Source organism: Crocuta crocuta, unplaced genomic scaffold, assembly GCF_008692635.1.
Source record: "Crocuta crocuta isolate KB4526 unplaced genomic scaffold, BGI_CrCroc_1.0 scaffold123, whole genome shotgun sequence".
In the NCBI taxonomy this organism is placed as follows: Eukaryota; Metazoa; Chordata; class Mammalia; order Carnivora; family Hyaenidae; genus Crocuta; species Crocuta crocuta.
Window position 1 is genome coordinate 1767729 of NW_027528865.1, and position 17117 is coordinate 1784845.

Genomic DNA, 17117 nt, shown 5'->3' on the forward strand with positions numbered 1-17117 from the left:
ACAGGCTGGGACACAGCAGCCACAGGTAAGGAGACTCAGTTCTCCGGAGGGTCTGGCACGGGCTGTTTGTACCTGGAGAAAAACATCCCGCGTGCTGAGCACGTTAACTGTCGGGCAGGGAGCGAGCAGCCGTCGATGCGGAGACGTTGGCCGGTGTGAGTGGACACTCACACTTTAGGGCCGGGGTTCAGACGGCCAGGGAGTCTGGGGCTGGGGAGGCCGGCTCCAAATCCGACCCTCTCACTCCATCCCCCTCTGCCGCTGACTTGCTTTGAATCCTAACACGTTTCGCAACCTTCCTGAGCTCTGATCTCCTCACCCCGTGGCATGGATTGCTCCCTCCTGGGGTCGAAGATGAAATGAGATTAGCAAAGCGCCCAACACACAGGTGCTCGTGGAAAATCAAGGAAGGCTCCCTCCCGCGGTGACATTTGTTGCCTAGCGGCTTAGATCCCATCACGCATTCAGGCCTCCCTGGAATGAAGCAGAAATAAAATTAATAGGTCACCTTCAATCAAAATAGTAGGTATTCAATGGGATTCAACTTTCCATTGCCAAATTAAGAAATGCCCCAGCATGGGGCGCCCAGGGGCTCAGTCAGTTGAGCCTCCGACTCTTGATTTCGGCTCAGGTCATGATCTCAGGGTCCGTGAGTATGAGCCCCATGTTGGGCTCTGCGCTGACAGTGAGGAGCCTGCTTGGNCTCCTCGCCCCTCCCCTCCTCAAAAAAAAATAAATAAGTAAAAGGAAAGAAAGGGGAAAAAATGCCCCAGATAATTCAAACGATCTAGAATCCTGATCCTACCAGGAGCATCTGAAGGAAAGCCAAGGGTGCTCGTGGGAAACTTCCCGTGTATACGTTCGAGCTTCACGCCTTCAGGAAAATAAGTTGTCTGGAGTCAGCGGTCTCCTCAGAAGGGGGGAGGGACGCGCTGCAGCTTGCCAGGTACCCTCAGGCTGCAGTTGGGCTGCCTGGGTCCCTGGGCCTCACTGTGCATCCGGCTCTCACTCTGCTCCTTCTGGCCCCTCCCGCGACACAACTCATTCCACGAGGCAACAACGCCCTCCCCCCGCCCCCCTTAAAAGCAGCTGTTTTATTTCTGATTGACTCTCTTTGAGCAAATCCTCCAGAATCAAGTTGCTTGAAGGGTAATTGTTCCCGACACACATCGTGTTTCTTCCTCTCTGCAGCTGTGGTTATTCAGTGGCTGGAACACCATCTACTGACTGGCGTATTTATGGCTTGACTTCTTTCTCTCCTTTATTGTGATGTTTGGTTCCCTTAGTGTGGGGGTGGGGGCGCATTAAGTGTTTTTTGGGGGAGAGTTATATTTTGCTTTATTGTATTCCTCACAAATAGTATAAGAAAGTTTTGTTTTAAAAATTATTTCAAAATTAAATATGTCAATAAAACATCCTAAAAAGCTGACATGAGTCCGTCAGCTGACAAAGCCCCCATGTCAGAGAGAAGCCGATCTATCTCGTGTTTGAAGGTCACCTTTAAAAGCTCCGGGACCACTGTCAGCCGCATGGCATCCAGGGGCCACATTTCATACTCTTACACGTATCTAGTCCCTCACTAAAAGTGTCTAGGAGGTAGCTACTGTCCTCCTGAAAACGTCTAGGGACATTTCCATCATCTCACGTGAGTCCTGGGGCTTTCCTCCAGGTCCCCCGACTTCTAAGCATCCTTGCGGGGGAACGAGCCGCTCTTAAAGGAAGGGCCCCCGTGCGAGGCCAGGGCACTGCCTAACAGAACGAGGAGGCCTCGACGGGGCTGGGGGTGAAGGGGCAGCAGGCAGATGGGAAAGCACTGGCGATCGTCTGGAGCACCTGTGTCTGCGGACCGCGGCGTCTCTGGCGCGCTGTTCCGGAAGCATCAAGTCACCAGCTCCTCAGCCTCCACAGTCCTGTCGTAGAGAATCTGTCTCCTCTCAGCCCGGAAGGGCCCCCACTAATGCTGGACCTCACACTCACCACAGGGGACGGAACAGGGGCTTCGGAAAGCGGAACCTGCGTGCATGAGCGTGAGACTCAGAGACACTGAGGAAGGGCCACGTTTCCCGACTTCCTGCTTCTGCTCAGAGCCAGGACCCAGCCACACGCCGCTGCACACTTGTCGTTTGTGTGCATCCCCCTCTGAACCATAAACCCCGCAAGGTCCAGCCTGTGCATAGCTTGTTCCGTGTTTGTTCCCCGGATGTAGCTCTATGCTGCAGCAAAGGGCTTCCAGAAGGAACGAGTGAGCTTTGGGCCACAAAAGGAGCAGACCACATCAACAGAGTGACCACAGCTCGGTGGCCGATGGCCCATGTAAGAATATGAAGCAAATGTATTGAAGGCAAAAAAACAAAAACAAAAACCAAAAAAAAAACCCCACCTTCTTCACATAGAGTATAATGTGCTTAATAGATGTGATTATTAAATTGTGAACTTATGTTTTAAACAGTAAATCCTTTCCCTGTGTTGTCACAGAGCAGCCACCAGGATTCACGTGAGGCATCCCGCCACATCTAGGCTTTGATTCTGAAAAGCTAGAATTCCGTGCAAGGAATCCAAGCTCCTCACAGAGGAATTGATTTGATGCCCAGGGAAGAACAAAGTCAAGATGATCCTGGAACATCTTGTTGCCAGAAAGCAAGAATCCTTTCTTTAAAAGTTTGGGAATAGTATTAAAAGGACAAAAAATAAAAGCTAACCAAAGCGTCTGTCAATGGACACGGATGATGTAACCATCACCTAGAAAGTGATCACGGTAGGTGATAGGAACTAGTCAATTCAATGGAAAACCACTGGCCCGTAATGACCCCCGATATGGCGGAAGTCTTCGAAGCCTTCTGTGAAAGATTGACGAGGTGTGGGAGACCTTGGGGTGCCATGTTGTGACCCCACAGGCTATGGCTGGTCAATGGGAGACAATGTCATGGGGGGATCACCCTCTCCCGGAAGTCAGCACCTCGTTCAGACTTCTCAGTTATGAGCCAACATATTCCCTTTGTTGTTTAACCCAGGTTGAGTTGATTTTTAGTGTGAATCAGGTAGGAAACAGCAAGTGACGAACGAGCCCAATATGTGACTGAGGACTCCATAGACAGCTCACCTTCCCGTCTTCCTGGTCAATGAGCAAACTCTGAGGACCTCCGTCTCCTGGGACCACGACCAAAATCTGCCTGAGGGGCTGGGTTGTCTGTGCCTTTAGCAAACACGGAGCTGCTTCCGCAGTCGGCTTTGCCCACAGAGAGAGGAAACAGGCCGGGGGCAGCCGCTGTGGTCGGGGCAGGACCGCACAGGACGACGCTGTCGGCCGCTGGGGCTTCCTTTTGTCTTGCCATCTTCCAGGCAGGTTTCCATGCTCTGACATCCTTCAGGGGCGCGTCTGGGAAGTCAGCCTCGGAGTCCCCGGGGCACCCTTTCCCGCGCTCCTTGACCGGCTCTCAGGCTGTCACCTCACTTCTCAAACCCCAAAGCGGCTGGCACGGGACCATGCGTCGTGCGGAATGGAACGGTTTGCAGGACCCGTGGCCTCTGTCATTACCCCGGCCACATCGTGACGGATTCCGCTGGGCTTGCGTTGGATCCGTTGGTGGAGATGATGGCGCCACCGGCAGTGCCACAGTGTTGTCTGCTGAGGGCGTGGGGGGTCCCGACGTCACCTCCAGACCTGCGTCCAGGCGCGCGACACCAGACTGGCCGCAGCAGCACCGCTGGTGACTTGGCGCCTCCTCTTCTCGTCCTGGAGCTCCTCGCTCAGTGCTCCTGAGAAGCTCGGGTCTAACGAAGATTTCTCTCCACGACCTCCACAGTGTTCGAGGGACCGAGACATGCATGCCAAATATTTTAAGTCATTTGCAAAAGCGTGCAGATTTCCTAACACTAGACGAGCAGAGGGAGGCTGTGGATGGCAAAATTACCCGTTGCACGCAGTCATCCAGCGCTTGTCTATCCCCGGGCGAGACGCCGAGGAGGGGCCCTGGCTGACTTAGCCTTCAATGGATGCGTCCAAAAATACCACTTAGAATTAGCATTTATTTCCTATCAAAAAGAATAAGTGTAGTGTTTCCTGCTGCGAAATTCACTGTGCCTTTATTCTGTTTAACCAATAATACCTTACGGGCTCTTAAAAATTATATTCGCTTACAGATCAAGCAGCCATTTTCATCTGTCCTGACAGAAAAGTGTCAATTGCCATTGGGTCCGCAGAGCTCAGGTTCCACCGATGATTTCCCGGAATCACGATGGTGCAGCCACAGTCGCTGCTGCTCACGCTTGGCTTCGTGGTGTCTCGTGCTGACACCGTGTCGGGGCCACCCCCTCACACGGGAGGCCATTCTGTGCACACTCCATTCCATCCTCAAAGTCCAGTCTGGCTCATCTTCGTGAATATGTTTCCAGACTTCCATGTGCACAACTTTTCTCTGCCCCAGGACCTCCATGTCAGAGGGATAAATGGCCTCCTTCCCACCTCTCCCAAATCTGTGCCTGTGCTGAGTGGCTTGTCACTAACACACCTCTCACTAACAGAGGTGCGGCTGGCATGTGCTGAGGCTGGCATGTGCTGAGGCTGCCGGGTGGGCGGATGCTCATTCTGGGCGGGACAATGTGGGCAGGAGGGACAGTATGCAGGCTTTGAGCCTCGGACGGTAGCTTCAAGCTGCCAAGCAAAGCCCACAGGGGCCCACAAACCCACCAGGTCCCCACACAGATGCAAGAGAAACCAATGCTTATTTTACATGTAGCTGAAATTTTGTGGTCTTACGTGGCAACCCCTGGCTGATACGACCTCCTACACATGTAGTAACATGAGTGGGGCAGGTATGAAATGTGGCCAACCAGTATATTTTAACATGAAAGTTTCTTCATTTACTTACAACCCAGACTAGCAGGCTCCATTCCGCAGAGGTGGGTGAATTCAGTCTCAGCCTGTGTAACTCCGAACGCCTCCTTCACCCTTGGATGTGGGTTCTACAAGCTTACAAAGCGGGAGGACAGAGAGAAGGCAAGGACTCACATGCTACTCGAGGCCGGGCCGACAGCCTGGTACTGAGGCGTCCCTCGTCCTGGCCCTCGAGGGGCACCCTGGAGACACACCCCCCTCGCGAGGCCAGGCCGATCACCCGGGGACCTTCGGTCCCTGCCGTGGGCTAGGACCTCAGATACGCTGTGGGGTTCCCTTGGGCCTTCCCACTCCCTAGAGCAGCCACATTCTCTCTGAGTTATCCCCAGAAGGAAGGCATCGTTTCTCTCTATGCTGAGACACAAGATGCTTCTCTGGGCTTGGCTTCCTCCCCTGGTGTTTAGTTCAGGAAGCAGGGCCCATTTCTACAACGCCCACTGGTGTCTATACCCTCAGACCAAGTCTGTCCTTGGCTTCCTCCCAAATCAGTGGACTATTCCCAGGCCTTGTGTGCCTGGGGATCTATGTGTTTGAAATACAAAAGCTGGGAAGAGGCGCCACGTTTCCCTACTTTCCGATGTCACATTTCTCCCCTTGGCAAGAAGCACAGATAACCGTTACGAGCGCCTGTTGATTTCAAGGCAGTGCCACACTTTGGAGAGGGGTGAAAGGGTCGGTGCATGCCTGTTGACCGAGCCTACGATTCAGCACAACAACAAGAAGACAACAAAAAAAAGCAACCCGTTAAGTACCAGAAAAGGACACGAATATAGTCATTTAACTATGTTTCTTGTGTTGCAAACATTACGTAGAGAGGGAGGCGATGTAAGAACGAACTGGATGCTTGTGGAAATACTGCCCTGGATAACGAAATCCGAGTCTCCAGGAACAGGCCCGCACGTGAGTGTGCTTTTGAGAGCCACCCTGAGGAGTTGAGTTCAGAAGCACTGTTCTCACAAAAACCTGACACGCCCACAAAGGTTCCTGGACTTGGAAAAGCCTCTCACTTACCTCCTGGAAGCCGCAGATCACTTCCAGTTGTGAAGTCACTGGCCAAGGTCAGTGGCCCACAGGAGTTCTCCCCACAAAGTCCCCACCCGTCAAAACGACAGTCCCCAACCGTAGCAAAATGAGGCAAAACAACGAATCCCAGGTTCTGGAGAAAGGTGTGCGGTGACTGGGCTCTGGCTCTGTAAGGCGCGAACGCTGAGCAGTTTCCATGCCGCCCGATGTAGCTGTGCAGCAGAAACACCCACAAGTGCCGTCTCTCTTCGTTTCTCACTGGAGAGCTCATTCCCTCACCCTGCTGAGCACCTGGGGGGACTCAGAGCTGTTACCGGCAGACATTTAAGTGACACTTACTGCATGGATGTAAAACAGAGGACACCTGGGGAGTTGTCTAAACTGGGCTACTTTCCATCACGATCACGTACACACAGGCACCCATGGGTGCTTCGAGGGGGTCCTCGGTGCGGAGCTCTGAAAACACCCCAGTGCTGGGTCCACCCACACCGTGAAGTCAGAATGCGTGCAAACAGCCTCACGGCACAGGTATTTTTTAGAAATACTCCAAATGGTTTGGGCAAACAGGGGAAGGCACACAGGGGGCAGGGGGGCTAAATCTGGTGCTACAGGCCTGGCCGTTAAATAACAGTGAGTTTCATCCAATCCTTGCACTACTGAGGATGGAGCCTTGGCTCAGGATCGGTGAGTCCTGTTGATGGTCCGTTTGATGTGTGGATGCCCAGCTCCAGCCTGAGAGGACACTGCTGTCTTTTCCAGTTGAATAATGTCTGTCTGGTTCACGCAGGCTCCTAGAGGCTGCCAGGGTCACAGAGCTGGAAGAGGCAAGGCTAAGCTTCAAGCCTTCGTCTCCCTGGCTCTGGAGCCATTATCATGCACAGGTCTTTGCAGAAGTAAAACATGGTACAACTTATAAGGTATGGGATGTACACTGTATGGCCTGGAGAGGAGAGGAAGGTTTCACAAAGGAGCCATATTGCAGGTGACTCTTGATGACAGAGTCTTGGGGACGGGGGATGTAATCTTCAAGCAGAAAGATCAGATCGGTGTTAGGACTTGGCTGGGCTGTAGCTCAGAGTAGAGCGTGGGTCCCAGCAAGACGCGGCAGAGGTGAGTCTCCCTAAGTACCAGTGTGACGTGTCGGGGACAGATGGGTATCCAGAGACGAGGAGGTGCCAAAGGAAGATTTTGTTAAAAGGGGTTGTTTTAGGATTTTCCAGAGAAAGGGAGCCAATAGGGCGTAAATACATATGGAAAGAGATTCCTTCTAAGAGCAGCAGCCTCCAGACCCAGGAGAGGCAGTGGGGTCTGCAGGCCGCCTGCTGGAGAAATTTCCTTTCTTGGGAGACGGTCAGTTTCTCTGTTCTTTGTGGGCCTCCAACTGATTGGATGAGGCCCACCCACGTTGGGGGGAACAACCTCCTTTACCCTACCAATGGAAATGGCAGCCTCTTCCAAAACCCCCCTCACAGAAACACCCAGAAAAATGTTTGGCCAAATATCTGGGTGCCTGTGGCCTATCAGGTTGACACATAAAATTAGCCTTCACAGGAGCGTTCTGATCTAATCTTCGTTTGGGCAACAACTTTCTGGGTGCTGTTGGAGAATGGACTTGGAAAAGAGAGTCTACAGGCATCTACAAAACGCTATTTGTAACATGATTGTAAGATGTAAAGAATCGGAAACCAGCAGATACTCCAGATCCCAGACACAGATTAAGAAAGGGGAAAAGAGGGGCGCCTGGGTGGCTTAGTCGGTTGAGCGTCCGACTTTCGCTCAGGTCATGATCTCGCAGTTCGTGGGTTTGAGCCCCGCGTCGGGCTCTGTGCTGACTGCCAGCTCGGAGCCTGGAGCCTGTTTCAGTCTGTGACTCCCTCTCTCTCTGACCCTCCCCTGCTCACGCTGTCTCTCTCTCTCCTAGAAATAAATAAAACATTTAAAAAAAATAAAAAATAAAAAAAGGGGGGGAAGAAAAGAACAACTATGAGCTGTGAAGACACTGAGATGTCCAGCCAGCACCTCCCCCAGCCCTTCCCCTCAGAAGTCGCCACTAATCTGGGCTCTTGTTTTCTTGCATAAATGCTTGTATCTCCAACCAATGTGGCCTCACCTTTCCCGTGTTTTCAGTTTTCCGCATTTTAATCCAAACACACCATATGTGTTTTCCTATCACCGGCTTCTTCACCGGACAGTCTACACCCGGGGCTCTAGCTGTTTGATTGCATGCAGCTGTAAGTCTTCCTCTTCGGTGCCGTGTGATATTCCGTTCCCGGAGTGCAGTGGGTTTGGGTTGTTTTCACCATCATTTTCTATCACACACAACAGTGCTGTGAATGTGCTGGCCCATCCTGCCCCTGGGTGGGACCTCCTCTGGGGTAAGTAGCTGGGAAGGGGGTTTGGGGCCAGGGGCTACGCGCACCCCTGAAGTTACTAAGTAGCAGCAAGTACCTTCCCCGTGTTAGTGTCAGCTGATGCTGCCTCCATCCGATTGCCCGGATTACCTGTGGTTCCACGTCCACACAGTCGTACTCCAGGCCCACGTCTGGGTCCAGGCCCGCACAGTGCTGCACTCACTCCAGGCCCACGTCCACACAGCCACATTCTGGGCCCCCGTCCACACAGCCACACTCCGGGCCCATGTCCACACGGCGCCACACTCCGGGTCCACGTCCACACAGCGCCACACTCCAGGCCCACGTCCACACAGCACCGCACTCCGGGCCCACGTCCACACAGCTGCACTCTGGGTCCACATCCACATGGCACCGCAGTCTGGGTCCACGTCCACACGGCGCCACACTCCAGGCCCACGTCCACACAGCACCATGCTTCAGGTCCAGGTCCACACGGCACCGTGCTCTGGGTCCAGGTTCACACAGTGCTGCACTCACTCCAGGCCCACGTCCACACAGCCGCCCTCTGGGCCCACGTCCACACAGCTGTACTCTATGCCCACGTCCACACAGCCGCGCTCCAGGTCCCAACAACTCCCAACACCTTCCTTGTGTTTAATGGCCACTCACAATTCCTCTCCTGTAATGTCTTTTCAGGTTGTGGTGCCCACTTCTTATTGGATTATCTTTATTGTATTGAAAAGTGTGTTGTGGGAGTCATTTATATATTTTAAATACAGAACTTTTCAGGTTGATGTGTTGCAAATACGGGGTCCCACTTTGAGGCTGGTTCGGGCGGTCTGGTACGGTTGGGTCTCCCAGACTGTCCACACCGCCGTCCCGGACATCTGCGTGCCTCGCTGGGCCACCGTGTGCAACAGTCACAGACACGTGGTCTTCTCGGGGACGCAGAGAACATTTATACAAAGTGACCGCACACTGAGCTGTAGCTCCTCTGAGGACATTTCATGTTGAAATATGTTGAGAGAATCTCCTTAATGTGTTTCAAAAGAAGGTATTACACACATCAAATTATCTGCAATTAAAATAGAAATCAGTAATTTTAAAAGACAACTAAAATGTCATATGCTTATGTATTTTTAAAAACATGTGATTCCCTGAAGGGACAAAGAATAAGTCATGATAAAACTTAAAAAGCAAAAAATTTAAAAATTAAAATTAAAAACCACTTAGAACTGAATGGTAACAAAAATCCGACCTCAAAACCTGTAAGATGGAGGTGGCATTGCTACGTTAGAGAAAAATCTGTAGCCTCAAATTGTAGCAGGGAAGGAAGGTGGAAAATAAATAAGCTATCAGGCACATTATCAAAAGATTACAGATTTGACCAAAATTTGGTAGAAGGAAGGAAGAAACAATCCATATCAGAACAGAAATTAATGAAATAAATAAAATGGGACCCTATCGTATGACAGAAGGTATTGAAATGAGAAGAAAGAATACATATGAAAGGTTTGAAAACAGAAAAAAACTATCCATAATTGTGAATAGAATTTCTGGATAAATTATTTGAAATAATAAGACAGCTTATTAAGAGGTCCCCAAAAATATATACCTCTATGAAATTAATTTCATATCCGTATAAAGCAGCAAACAGAAATGAAAGTTGGATGCACATTCATTACAAAGGCACCCAAAATGCTAAAATCCTGGGATAATCTAACAAGAGCTCCGCTACACCTCTATGACATAGAATTATTAAATTTCACTGATGCACAGAGAAAACTCAAGTAAATAGAAAGATACGTGATATTAATGGCTCTGATGATTCAATATTATTAAATATGTCACTTCTCTCAGAACTGATGTATAGATTCAGCGCCACTGCAGCAATTACAGTCAACACCTCGAAACAGCAAAGTATGCGGGTAACTCAGGAAGATCCTGCACCATCTAAGCGGCCGTGCAGAGGACAGGAAGGGTCAATACGTGAGGAAGAAGACGTGAGGGGGCAGAGTTCTTGCTTCAGTGATTAGGGCACCGAGAATCATCCACTAAACCAGCGAAAGGGGAGAAAACCAGGGCCAGGCGTCGGTGGACACGTCATCTGTGACCAAGCTGGCATGGGAGAGCAGAGCCGGGAGACAGGCGCAGCTCTCGGTAAATGGTGATGAGCTCGTTTTCCCCCAGGAAAAAGAATTACACGCGTAACTCGCATCATATACAACAACCCGCTCCACGCGGATCACAGAAATCAATGTGACAGGCACTTCCTTTTGTAGATGTAGGAAATTGTGGGGACTCTATGGTCACCGTTGATAAGCCAATTAATCGATTATCTAATTGTCATAAATTTGTGAGCTACCCCTCTTTTCCTTCTGCTTGAAGACTGTGTCTTATTTTTAGTTTCTGCGGTTTCACCAAAATGTGTCTAGATGTGTGAGTTTGTTGGAGAGGTGGGTGGTATGTATTATGTATGTGTTTATTTATTTTTATTCTGCTTAAGATGAATTGCACTTCTTGAATCTGTGCACTGGAGTCTTTCATCAGTTCTGGAAAATTGTAGCCTTTGTACATATCTGTCCTGTGAGTTTACATTTTTGGTTTGTGTGTGTGTGTGTGTGTGTGTGTGTATGTGTGTGTGTGTTTATTTTTGAGAGACAGAGTGAAACCACAGAAGGGGCAGAGAGAGAGGGAGACACAGAATCCGAAGCAGCTCCAGGCTCCCAGCTGTCAGCACAGAGCCCGACGTGGGGCTCAAACTCACAAACTATGAGATCATGACCCAAGCTGAAGTCAGACACTCAACCCACTAATCCACACACCTACCCAGGTGCCCCAGTGAGTGTACGATTTTGGAATGAAACTTCTATCTACTTGGAACTTCATCCTTGGGAATTCCTTTCAGTTTTCGTTGAAGGCAAGGCTATTTCCTTCTGCTTCTGCAGGCTTCCAAGAACATTTCCGACAAGGACTGCTTTCAACTCTCCTTCAGGTTTTGCAGACAAAGTGCTGATGGAAATTCAGGCCACGACTCTGAACTCTCAAGGTATCAGTTTCCTGTCTCAAATCTGCCTCAAGGTTTGAGAGGACAGTGTCCATGCAGCATCTCGGGGGCGGGGGTGGCTTCCTTCCCCTTGTACGGGGGAGCAAGGGCCCAGCTCTAAGGAGGGGAACTGCTAGCAGACTTGGCACCTCGGACAGATCATGAACTCGGCTCTGGGTCCCTGCATCTGCAGGCTGTAAACTGAAGCTCAGACTCGCTTGGCTATCAGCCGCCCTCAAGGGACGGCCGGCTTCCCTGCTCTGGTCACCTCTGGGCTCCCAGTAATAACTGATCGCTGACCTCCGGGGATAATTTACTTTCTTGCCAGCACATCATGCATTTTAAAGCTTTTTTCTTTTTAATCCAGCATTTTTGGTGTCAGTGGAGGAATTAGTGTATCTATCCCACCGCTCTGCCAGAAGGCACTCTTTTCGATAGTTGCATAAAATTCCACATTATAAATGTCCCACTTTTTAATCATGAATGGATGGATAGTCAGTGTCCGATTTTATTTTGTGTTTGTTTCTGATGCAGAGAGACTCCGTAAGTGTGCATCTTTACAAGTTTGCTCTCACTGCTGTATGATGGGCCCCAAACATCAGAATGGCTGTGTTCGTGTGTGTGTGCACGTGTGTGCGTGTGTGTGAGTGTGCGTGTTTATAGGCATGTAGGCAGTTGGCTTCACAAACACACCTGCCATGTGTCATAGTGGGCACATTTGCCCTTTGTTTTACCCCACACTTTTTATTTTGGAGAATAAATAGCTGCAAACTAGTAAGGCGAGCGTGCATGCGTGTGCACACACCCACACACAGTGTGTACAGTATGTACTGTTTACTTGCACTGTTTGCATTATGCAGCCATAGGGGCACTTGGGTGGCTCAGTTGGTTAAGCACATAACTTTGGCTCAGGTCATAATCTCGCAGTTTGCAGGTTCGAACCCCGCGTTGGGCTCTGTGCTGACACCTCAGAGCCTGGAGCCTGCTTCGAATTCTGTGTCTCCTTCTCTCTCTGCCCCTCCCCTGCTTACGGTCTGTCTTTGCATCTCAAAAATAAATAAACATTAAAAGAAATTAAAAAAAAAAGAATTATGCAGCCATCAGGACACTTAATTACTAAACGTATCAACACGCGTTTCCTAAAAACAGCAACATTCTGCTCAGGTAACTACAGCACTGATCTCACACACAGGAAGTGCAACATGAATATAATTGTATTATCTAAAATATTGCTCATGTTCATGTTTTTCCAGTTGTCCGAATAACACCCTTTATGGTCATTTTATTTTTTAAACCAGGAAAAAATTCAGAATCAATTGAAAGATCACAAATTGCCTTTAGTTGCAAAATTCCCTTAATCTCTTCTTAATCTGGAACGGTTCCCCTGACTTTGTTTTTATTTTTGTCTTTCATGGCATTGATCTCTCGATGCGTGCCGGGCAGTTATTTTGCAGACAACCCCTCCAATGTATTTATCTGATCATTCCCTCGTGATCTGGTTCAGGATAATCACTTCTGGTCAAACCACTCCGTAGGAAATGTTTCCTTCCGGGTGCATCACGTCAGGGTTACATGGAGCCGCTTTCCCCCACCCTTCACTGGGTTAGGTTTGAGCTTTTGGTTAAGACGTGCCTGCCAGTTTCTGTCTCGTTCAGTTATCCTGCGTCCATAGTGAATAATAAGCAGTTCGTGACCCTGGCCTTTGAGACAGTGTGGACACCCTCTTTACCAACAGCCTTTCATCCAGTGATTTTAGCGGCCATTGATGATGCCCGCCTGAATCAGTCATTATTACAGAGGTTGTAAAGTGATGATTCCCTATTTTCTTTCTCTACCTTGAGTAATTGACATTTTTCAGTAAAGAAGAGCTTTCTCATGTACGCTAAGTTTTAAACTATCCATTCATTCTTTCATTTATAGGAGTAGATTCATGGATCCTTATTTTTTTCTCTTATGTGATCCCTGTCATTTTCACTTTGATGCTCAGGTGCCCTCGGGCCTGGCCGGGGGGGGCCCCCAAGTCACAGGGCTCTTTGGCTCCTTCTCTGGCAAAGATTAAGTGTGGGCACAGAGGGGGCTCCCGTCTCCTCCCTCTGGCCCAGCCCACCAGTCCACGGGGTTCCACGAGGCGGGCTCCGGTTAGCGGGCTGTGACCTGAGCCCGCCCTCACTCTGAAACCCCCGCCCCCTTGACTTCCTGCCATTTCTGCCCCAGCTCTGCCCCTGCCTCTGAGCTTGTCTTGAACGCGTCCCTCTGATGTCGGTCCTTCCCATTACACCAACGCGATTCTCCTCCACCCGCGGAGACTGCACCCACCCCCAGGGCTCCAGTGGTCATTCTTACTCTCACTTCTGCGCCAGCACCTCCCACGCTAGCCTGTCTCCTGAGCCCCGGCCCCTCCATCTACACTGCAGACACTGCCGCCAACTCAGCCCTGTGGACGTGGCGGATCCACTCACTTCACCCTCACTGAAAGACGTCGGCACAACCTGTGTCCCAGACTCGAACATGCTACCTTCCTTCTCGGTCACCCAGTGTCTCTAGCCACCAAATTCTGCCCAGTTGACCCAGAGATGCCTCGTGCACCGCATTCTCCCTCTGCCCTCGATGCTGTGCAAACATCCTCTCTCGCTGAGCTTTCTGTCTCCCACTCCACGATGCTTCCCATCCATCTGACTCCTTACGCCAGAATTACTCCCCAAAGCGGACGAGGTGGCCATTCCCCACCTCCTTCCTGGGGAAAACCTGATGGTTGTAGCACACACAGACCCCCGGCCACCTGGCTGTGTTCCCACTAATGAGACGAAGGTGTGATGTGGGACTCTGATGACAGTGGCGCCCCAAGCGCCTTCCCTTTCCTCCAGCCTCCAGCTCAGCCTGGACCAGGAGCTGATCAGGGAGGTGAAAACCCTGTGCTGGGCTGATGGACAGAAAGATGGGAGCCAGAATCCCGGATGACGCTGTGGAACTATTTTCTACCACACCCCGATGCCTCCCTCCAGGCTTCCACCTGGGAGACACCGACTTTGACCTTTTTTGAACCACTGCTTCTGGGGGTTCAGGGGGAGGGCATTTCTCTTATCAGCAGCCACCCCTAACCCCCCAACAACATAGAGTACGGCAGTGAAGCACATCTCCTTGGGGACCAACCTCCAGATGCCCTTAGAATTAGCTGCAAGGCCTTCACCAAGTTACATAATTGCTCAAAGATTCCTTTTTTCTTTCACAAGCATGCCCTTTTGATTCGTCTTCAGTGACCAGTTTCTACCCATGCTTCAATCTGTAGGTAAATTGTCACCTTAAGAGAGGAGAGGCTCCTGGGTGCTGGTCATGGTCTGCACCTGGTACAGATACGGTTGCAAGAATGTATTCATCGGAAAAAGTTATCTCTTTAGGGTCTTTATGTTTTGATATCTATTTATGTGCATGTAGATGATGCCCAAGTAGATGTAGGTATGGATGAAGATGTAGGCGTAGATGTATGTGTGGAAGTAGAAGTAGTTATAGACGTATGCGGGTGTGCCTGTCAGTGTAGGTCAGGTGCAGGTCAGAGGGAGGGCTGGGGGAGGGGCGGGGGCCGGGGGAGGGGCAGACAGGTGTAGAAATAGATGTCGATGTAATCACAGTCCTCCACCATGTTGGGCAGAATCGGCACATTGTCCACGTCCCTGGCACGTCACACCTACCTACTTCCCTGGAACTTACTGGCGTCCTCAATGGGCCAGTGAGCGTCTACACCCCCAGGTCTAGGCGCACAGGGCTACATGAGAAGCACTCAATAAGTATCTATAAACACACTAGTGAATTGGAATTCTTTATGCACATATGTGTGTTTGGGGCCCATAAGAAATGGCTTCCAAATGTCTAATTCCAAATGGATAAAGTCATACTTCCTTTATTTAATCAAACACAATTTTCTTGAGATTGCACACAAGTACCTCCTTAATTTGGGGATTGGGAGTTTGAAAACAAACTCTTCTTTCTCCTTCCTCTTCATTTGCTTCCTGACTAAATACATTTAGTTCATGTCCCCTTGACCTTTTCATTTGGAAAATGACTCATCCTTTGGGCCCGTGTCTTGCAGCAGCTCTCTCTCTGCTCCATTTCAGAGTGAGGGCCTGGCGGGTTCCTGGGCTGCGCAGGGCAGCACTGCATGCAGCTTGCACATGTGGAGGCCACACCCTCCTGGACACCAGGAAGAGAAAGAAGGCAAAGACGGAGTGTGCATAAGAATTAAATATGCTGGTCCTGGGATGCCTCGGGCTCAGTCGGTTAAGCGTCTGACCGGCTCAGTCATGATCTCAACAGTTCATGAGTTTGAGCCTCTCATCGGGCTCTGCACTGACAGCTCAGATCCCAGAGCCTGCTTCAGATTCTCTCTCTCTTTCTCTCTCTCTCTCTCTGCCCCTTCCCTACTCAACACTCTGTCTCTCAAAAGCAAACAAACATTAATAAAATTAAGTGTGTCGGTCTTATGCAATGACTATAGGAAGGTTGTCAGGTTCAGCCAAAAAAAAAAACAAAAAAAAAACTAGTTATTTTGAATGTCAGATAATCAAATGAAGTTCTGGCATATGTATGTCTCATGTCATAAATAATTTTTTAGTGTTAATATGTCCCAAATATTACAGGAGACATAATTATATTAGAAAATCACTTACTATTTATCTGAAATTCAAATTTAATCAACTGCTTTGTGTATGGGGCACCAGAGAGCACAGTGCACGTTGCCTCACTTGTGCTCTGCAGTGAAAAACACGGTCTTGGACAACATCAGGCTACTTACTTCCCCCAAAAGCCCACTGAGGTAGGAGGACTTTTGGGAGCAAATGTCACCAGCTGCACTGAAATGAAGATAGTTCACAAAAGTCACAATATCAGGTGGTGAAACTTGGACCAGGCTCCTACCCATCTGGAAAGGCTTTGACTTTACCCATCTGCATGGTTTACTGTGGGGCAGGTGACCCTTTCCACGGAAGAAGGTGGCTCGTGTCTGCTTCCCCGCGTTGATCCAGGATGCTGCTTTTCCGCTGGGAAGGGGCCTCGCCCATCCTGAGCCCATGTGCTCCTGCAAGCCGGGTCCCAGCCCAGGTGGGGAGACTCTGGTCACATTGGCTCCTTGCACACCTCAGACAGACTTCTGAGACGCAAGCGTAGGACTCCGGGTAGAAATTAATTCCTGGCAGAGAACTCTGGGCAGTTCCAATTTGGTAAGCCATCAACACGGAAAGAAAGAAAAGAAAGTAAGAGGAAGTGAATCCCGAAAAGTCATTTGAACACACGGACCACCATGTCTGAAGTCTAACGGCCGTCGCACGTGTATGTGAGTCAATGCGTGTTCCTTTCACTCAAGCCGGTTTTAGTTGTACCGCTCTCCAACTCACCAACAGAAGGGATCTGGACACCTACTTTCACATATAAATTTCAGTCTTTTTAAAATTAATTTATTTATTGGGGGTGGGAAGGGGCAGACCGAGGGAGAGAGGGAATCCCAGGCAGGCTCTGCGTGCTGTCAGCACAGAGTGCGACGTGGGGCTCAAACTCACGAACCGTGAGATCACGACCTGAGCCAAGATCAAGAGTCGGACGCTGAACCGACTGAGCCCCCCCGGGAACCCTTCAACTTCAATCTTTTGAAATCTGTCCTGAACAGAAGTTTCACAATTATTTATTGAGCACTTGCTATATCCCAGCACTGCAGCAAGCACGGAGCCCTGGCACACACAGAGTAAGCATGGCCCCTGCTCTCACAGAGATGATCTTAAGGGCCAGATTCAAACTGCCATGGCTGTCTTGAGCC